Raw genomic sequence first — 8,287 nt, forward strand, 5'->3', positions numbered from 1 at the left:
AGTCAAGCACCTTTACTTCCTCCTCAAGGGCTACAGATGATATTCTGAGCCATGTCCTTGAATTCTCTTGCAGACACTAAAACCCCCTCCAGGTGGAAGAAGTTAACCGCACGCTGACCGCCGTAGACCCCAGACCGGTTGGAACCAGAAAACTGATACTTGAGATTCTTGAAACCTCACCTTGTTACCTCACCACCACCCAATCAGAAGAAGGTTCACAAGCTGGCCACGTAGCCCACGACCCTCTCCCTCACACTGTCTTTAAAAACCTTTGCCTGAAAGCCACGGGGAGTTTGGCTGTTCTGAGCACGAGCTGTCCGTTCTCCTTGCTTGGCCGCATGTTGGATACCGGGCAGTAAATGCTGCATTTTCCTTCCATCACCCGGGGTCGGTAAGTCAGCTTTACTGTGTGTGGGTGAGGGGACGCGAGTTTGGTTCGGTAATGAGGAGGGGGTGGTACTGAGAGGCAGTAGGGGAGAGGGGTGGGCTTGCGGAGCAGAGGAGGAGGTAATGTGCACTGAGAGCCGCTGTGTGGGGAAGCAGTCCAATGGCTCCAGCACCATTTTTTTTTAAATTAATGTTTATTGGAGTATGGTTGATTTACAATGTCGTGGTAGTTTCAGGTGTACAGCAAAGTGAATCAGTTATACATACACATATATCCACTGTTTTTTAGATCATTTTCCCATATAGGTCATTACAGAGTGTTGAGTAGAATTCCCTGTGCTGTACAGTAGGTTCTTATTAGTTACCTATTTTATAAATCCAGTGCCATGTGTTGAAAAGACTTTCCTTCTTTCATTGAATTCCTTCTGCCCCTTGATCAAAACCAGCTGGACATATTAAGGGGATTCATTTCTGGGCTTCTTTTTCTGTTCCTTCAATCTGTGTGCTGTTTCTCCACCAGCACCAGGCAATCTTGATGACTATAGTTATCTAGTACTTTCTGAACTCTGGGAAAGTGATTCTTCTGCTGTCTTCTTCTTTTTCAAAATTGTTTTTGCTTTTCTAGCTAAATTTCAGAAAAATGTTGCTTGTATCTATAGAAAAAAGTCTCGCTGAGACTTTTGATAAGAATTGCCTTAAACCTGCCTACCAGTTTGGGAGAGAATTGACATATTTACTATGATGAGTCTTCTACCCCTTCTAACTCGTGAACATGGCATGTCTCTCCATTTATTTAGATCTCCTCTTATTTCTTTGATGAGGACTTTGTATTTTTCAGCATACAAGTCCTGTATATGTTTTGTTAGATTTACAGATGAGTATTTCACATTCTTTTGAGTGATTACAAATGGCACTGTAATTTTAATTCTGGTATCCATGTGTTCATTGCATACAGACAGGACTGAGTTTTGTAGGTTTATCTTGTACGTTACAATGTTGTTTTACTCACTTATTAGTTCTAGACTTTTTTTTTTGTACATCTCTAGAAATTTTCTACATAGGCATCATGCAATCTGCAAATAGGGGCACTTTATGTATATATATATATTTATTAGTTTGATCATTTATGTATTTATTTCTAATCTGCATGCCTTTCATTTCCTTTTATTGCCTTATGATGCAGACTAAAACTTCTAGCATTGTGTTGAAAAAGAATTGCAGGAATGGACATTCTTTTACCACATAAAAGAGGGAAAGCATTTATTCTTTATTCATTAAATATAATGCTGTAGATTTTCTGTAGATAATCTTTATTACATTGAGAAATTTACCTTCTATCCTTTGTTTTCAGAGAATTCACTTTTTTGATACTGTCTTTTATGTATAAAGGTTTTCAGTTGTGATGAAGCCCATCTTTTCTGTGTTTTCTTTGGTTTTACGTGGTTTAGATGCCACGTCCAAGAAACCATGGCTTCATCTAATGTGACAAAACTTTACTATGTTTTCTTCTGAGAGATTATTTTAGTTTTAACTCTTATGCTTAGTTGTTTTGTCTATTTTGAGGTAATTTTTGCATGTGGTGTGAGGTAAGGGTCTAAATTCTGTCTCTCATGTATGGAAATCTAACTGTATCAGCAGCTTTTGTTGAAAAAAAATATTCTTTGTCCATTGAATTGTCTTGTAATTCTTGTTGAAAATCAATTGTCCATAAATGTATGGGCTTCTCCGGGGACTCTCAGTTCTCTTCCATTGATTAATACCTCAAGGCCAATAGCACACAATATTGATTACCATTGTTTGTAATAAGTTTTGAAAATGTGATGTGTGAGTCCTCAAACTTTGTTATTCTTTTTCAAGATTCTTCTGGCTATTCTGGGTACCTTGATTTTCCATATGAATTTTAGGATCATCTTTTCTATTTCTCCATCTGCAGAGACGTGGATGGACCTAGAGACTGTCATAGAGAGTGAAGTAAGTCAGAAAGAGAAAAACAAATACTGTATGCTAACACATATATATGGAATTAAAAAAAAAAAGGTTCTGAAGAACCTAGAGGCAGGACAGGAATAAAGACGCAGACATAGAGAATGGACATATATACATATTTGTATATATTCACATATATACACTAGCAAATGTAAATTAGATAGCTAGTGGGAAGCAGCTGCATAGCACAGGGAGATCAGCTCAGTGCTTTTTGTCCAACTAGAGGGGTGGGATAGGGAGGGTGTGAGGGACACACAAGAGGGAGGAGATATGAGGATATATGTATACATATCGTTGATTCACTTTGTTATACAGCAGAAGCTGATACACCATTGTAAAGCAATTATACTCCAATAATGATGTGCATGCATTGAAGTGCTATAAAAGTCCCATGGGTTTTGACAAATGCATAGTATTATGGTTCTACCTTTCCAGTATTGTACAAATAGTTTCACTGCCCCAAAAAGTCCCCAGTGATTTACCTATTCATGGACTCATGGGTATTTATTCTCTACTTTGGACTATAATCCAATACTGCTTCATTGATTCTGTTACATAAATGAGTCTAGCTTTGAGCATCAGGGGCTGCCTCTGTTGGCCCTACTGTCCATTTCATATACTGTGTGCATGTGTGTGTGCTGCACATGAAGCACTTCTTTAAGGTGACTGGTTCCTTGTACTGGAGAGTGGTATTAGACACCAAAATGTGGTTGCTGCTTGTGCTCATTGCTACTGGGGTGTCATTGCTTCTAGACCCTCTTAATGATCAAGAAATGTACACACGGCCATGTATGCACACACACACACACACACACACACACACACACACACACATATCCATATGCATCTATATTAAGCTAAAGATAACTTCACACCAACGTCTTTAACTCTAATCCGTACCAAACCTACCGTCCTAGCCGTCTCTTCATGCTGGTCTGCATCCTCTCCCTCAGTCGGTGAGAAACCAGCTCGCACCACCCACCATCAATTTACCCCGTTGTTCAGTTTCAGTGTGTGGACACGGGGTGTTCAAACCACCATATGTGCTGTGAGGTGTGACCTCATACCCTTGGGGAAAACAGCTTTACCAGCCGGGGTACAGTACCTATGTACTCCAGTTTTACAGGCCCCACCCAATTCCAAAGTTATTTCAATTGGCACCTCCCACCTCCCGATCTCCTTCTTTTAGGTTATTTTAAACATTTGTAATATAGCTAAATTCTTTTGCCACAGTCTGCAAATCCTGTGACCGCTCAGCCTCCTAATGATATTTAAAATTTGCATACATTAAGGTGTTACCATGTTCTTTGGGTTTTGACAAATGTGTAACGTTCTATATCCACCATTTTTCAGTATCAGTGCAATTTCACTGCCCCAAAGATCCCCAATTCTTCATGTATTCAACCCTTTCCCTCCATGAATCTCTGGCAACCATTGATCTGTTCAGTGACTCTACTCTGTAGTTTTGCCTTTTCCAGACTGGCACATAGTTGGAATAACATGGTATGTAGTCTATTCCTACTAGTTTCTTTCACTTAGAAAATATGCATTTAAGATTCATCCATATGTTTGCGTGTCATGATAGCTCATTTCTATTCATCACTGAACACTATTCCACTGTACGAATGTATCACATTTTTAAAAATTCATTCACCTATTTAAGGGCCTTGTGGTTGCTTTCATTTTTTGACAATTGTGAATCAATCTTGTATAGACGTTTGTGTGCAGGTTTTTGTGTGGACATGATTTTTCAGATTCGTTGGCTAAATTCCTAACAGCATGATTTCTAGATCTTATGGGAAGGCTGCTGAGCTTTGTAAGAAACTCAAACTGTCTTCCAAAGGAGCTGAACCGTTTTACATTCTTGCCAGCAGTGAATGAGAGTTCCTGTTGCTTCACATTCTTGCCAACATTTGACATTTCAGATTTTGTAAGGCCATTTATAATAATTTGTAGTGCTATCACATTAGTGATATCATGTAATTTGCAAGTCCCTAATAACAAATGACGTTGAGCATCTCTTTGTATGCTTTGTGTCATATGTATGTTTTCTTTGGTGAGGTGTCTGTTTAGATATTTTGCTCATTTTAAAATTGGGTTGTTTGCTTTCTTATAATTGTTTTAAGTTTTAAGATTCTTTGCATAGTTTGGATACAAGTCTTTTATGAGATATGTATTCTGCAAATAGCTTCTCCTAGTGTGGGGCTTGTCTTCTTGTTCTCTGGACAGTATCTTTCACGGGGTAAACTTTTTAATTTCAATAAGGTCCAGTCTGTCAATTTTTTTCTTTCATGGATCATGTTTTTGGTGTCGTATCTGATCCTTCATTACCAAATCCAAGGTCATGTAGATTTTCACACTATTTTCTTCTAGAAGTTTTATCGTTTTGCATTTTACATTGAGTACTATGATCGTTTTGAGTTAATTTTGGGGTAAGACATAAGATCTGTGTCTAGATTTATTCTTTTAATTAAAATTTTTTTGTGTGGTTTACTGATAAATACCAATGCTTAACATAAATTGACCATTTAGCCATTTCTAAGTGCACAGTTCAGTAGGTGCATTCTTTTTTTCTGTACCATTTGTTGAAATCCCTGTCTTTTCTCCAATGAATTGCCTTGTGCCTTTGTCAAAGATCAGGATAATAAGCGTTCTTAATCAGCATTCTGACCTCCAAACTCCATCACAGCATGAGCTTCCAGAGGAACCCACCCTGTGACACGGAACTTTATATAGAATTGTTGCCAGGATTAAGAGAAATAAAATATACAGTATGTTTCACGATTGCCAGACAGTGTATTTCCTTACAACATCACAAGCTAAATCTTTTTGGGGTTACTCCCGCACATACTCTGTGTCTTCTACCTGAAACATGGCTCCCATGACGAACACACATCAAAAAATGCTTGCTTATGCGAAGCTAGATCCACTGTGTTCTGGTTCAGATAGAGCTTGACAGTCAGCCCCAAGTGATAGGAGGACACGAGTCCTGCTGGTTGGATGAAATCTGCTTCCTCCTGTCCCTACATGAGGCTGCAGCTGGAGGTGGGGACCGCGTGTCTCCAGCAATGTCTGTGCCCTCATTGCAGAGTCTCTGCTTCCTTTTGTTCTGGTCTCCTCATCCCCGCTTGAGCCCACGAGTTTACCCATGACTCCAGCCATTGCTTTTCCAGGAACCGTGCTTAAGGGCATTAGACAAGGCACTGATTTGCATAGAGACCGTCAAGGCCTCGGCAAAGCCAAGAAATGCACACTGTTAAACATTTACAGTAACATTGACTGCAACCGTGAAAACAATTTTACTGCAGATTAGACACAGTTGGTGCAGAAGCCGTCCCAGCCCTGGAGCTTGGTCAGCAGCTAGCACGGCCTGGGAAGCTATGACCAGCCGCCGCCCGCCATTCTCCCAGTAATCATCTTCAGCGGACGGATGGGGGGCTCTTCTCTCATTTGGGAAGATTTCCCTCCTGAGATGAGAGATCACAGTACAACGAGGGAGAGGAGGGGCGGGAGTAGCCAAGTCAGAGGAAGTGGAGGAAAGACACAGGATGGGACATCTGCTCGAGCCGTGGGGAACATGCTGTCAGACAAGGGGAAAAAGGCCAGCGTGCGGAGGACGGAGGACGGTCTCTTACCCCGCGGCAATAATAGGTCTGAGAATAATGGATTCATACTTGGATGCGAGCCAAGAAAGCAATCGAAATTGCTAGAAGACCCTCTGATTGCTCTCCTTCTCCAGCCCCTTTTATTTTGTCCACCTTCTTCCCACGCAAGCAAGGCCTTCTCTGCTCTGCATCTGTCTCATCGAGTCCCTCCTTCCCCAGCAGCCAGGCGCCACTGACGAGCGCTGAGAATGGCCGTCCACCCGGCCCAGATCACCAGTCTCTTTGTGTGTGTGTTGCCTGCGAAAATCTCAGCCAGCGAATCCTGCTCTTAACTTCACACTTGATTTTCTTTGTGGCACAAAGCCAGGGCCATTTGGGCACTTATAAAGGAGAAAAATAAATGACACTTGAAAGAGGTGAGGCTTTCAACGTCATTTACAGTCTCCCCATTGTGGGTTGACAAGTAATCACAGGGCCTGGTCTAGAGAAGTGAGTCTTGAAAAAGAGACAGAGGAAAGCGTTGTGTTGGGAGTTCGTCACCATGAGCATGAAACAGAGAAGCACGGTGTGTGCTTGAGTGGTGATTCTTCAGACCAGGTCAGGCCCCTGGGAATGCAAAGCACATGCCCCCATTAAGCTTTGTATTTTACTCACCATCTGTCAGAGGACCTAGAGCTTTCTGGATTAAATAATCTCCCATTCACTGGTAAATACTCTTGGGGAAAAGAGAATTATAATCACACTCATATTAAACCTAAAAATACAGGGACAAGAGGAAGAAGACAAAACCGTGCTATCTAGCTGAACGCAAGTTTCTCCTTGATTGAAGTAATATGAAGATGCCACCAGGCAAGGGCTACAGAACAGTGCATAAAGGGTGTTATGGGTTGAATTACATCCTCCAAAGAAGACACAATAAAGCCCTAAATCCCAACACCTCGGCACCTGACCTTAGTTGGAAATAGAGTTTTTTCAGATGTAACCAAGTTAGGATGAAGTCACTATGCTGGGTGCTAATCCCATGTCACTTATGGTCTCAGAGAACAGGGAAACATATTTCTCCACAGATCAAGTAAAAACTAAAATGGGCAAAAAGAGTTTCCCTGTTCTTCATACATATATCTATCAGAAAGGAAAATTCTAAGGAAGTAGCAAGAAGTCGATGATGCCTAACGCCACAGCAAAGTGTTTGCGGGGAAACATTTATAACAGATTCCAGGATCATGAAATATATACAGATTGTACCTCAAAGAAAAGCTTTGATAACGGGTCTCAGAGAAACGTGCTAATCTTGACAGGAGGTGCCGTATTGTAAAAGGAGGGTCTGGGGGTTTCTCTGTCCTGAGGACTTCTGTTGGGGACACCGGGGCATCTCTTTTATTACCAATTCATGATGCTGCCTGGTGCAGAAACCTAGTTCCAAAATACCAGTTTCCACCACCGTCTGAGACTGTCCTTTTTGTCAGAGGTAAATACCCACTTTCTCTGTGTTTTCCTCCACCCTCCTCTCGCCTCGACCTCTCCCCGCTTGTCCTCTTCTTGGCCCCCGCCCTCCGCTGGCACCTCTCCATCCTCCTCTGCCTCTGCCCTCACCCTCGAAGGTCCTGTCCTCGGCCCGTGACAGAGCCGGTCACGGGGCTCCTATTTTTCTCCGGGGGCAGCTCTTCGTTGGAGGCTTGTGAGCAGGGCTGCTAGAGTTTGCAATACTTCAAGGGTAAGAAAAGGTTAGAAATAAAATTCAAGAGTTGATTCTTTCGAGGCACGCTGGGATTCTCCGTGCTGGCAGATTCGTTATTTTGTGAGGTGACCACTGATCGTGTCTGGACGGGCAGGAGGCGTGATTTAGATCGTGCCCTCAGCTGTCAGCAGACGGTATCTCAGGCCGAAGCGTAAAATGAACCCCTGCAGCTGTGCCGCTGGTAATCATCCAGTTTTTCCAGTTCATCTTGGGCAGAAGTGGGTTAGGGCCAATGTTAGATAATGCTCCGCATTTAACACGTACTGTTTATTTATTAAGGTCATAACTTATCTTAACTGTGAGATAAATTGGGGGGATTACATATGCCATAAAACTACAGCAAATTATAAAGCAGAAACTAACACACCATTGTAAAGTAATTATACTCCAGCAAAGGCGTTAAAAAAAAAAAACTACAGCAAAAACATGACACAGAATATTTGCATCCCCCCAGAAAGCTTGCTTGTGCTGTTTTATATAACCCTTCCCCCTCCCAACAAGAAACCAATATTCTGAGTTTTATCCCCAAAGATTGTATTGGATTGTCTTTCAACTTCATGTCAGTGGGATC

Source organism: Kogia breviceps, chromosome 7 (assembly GCF_026419965.1).
Source record: "Kogia breviceps isolate mKogBre1 chromosome 7, mKogBre1 haplotype 1, whole genome shotgun sequence".
Classification (NCBI taxonomy): Eukaryota; Metazoa; Chordata; class Mammalia; order Artiodactyla; family Physeteridae; genus Kogia; species Kogia breviceps.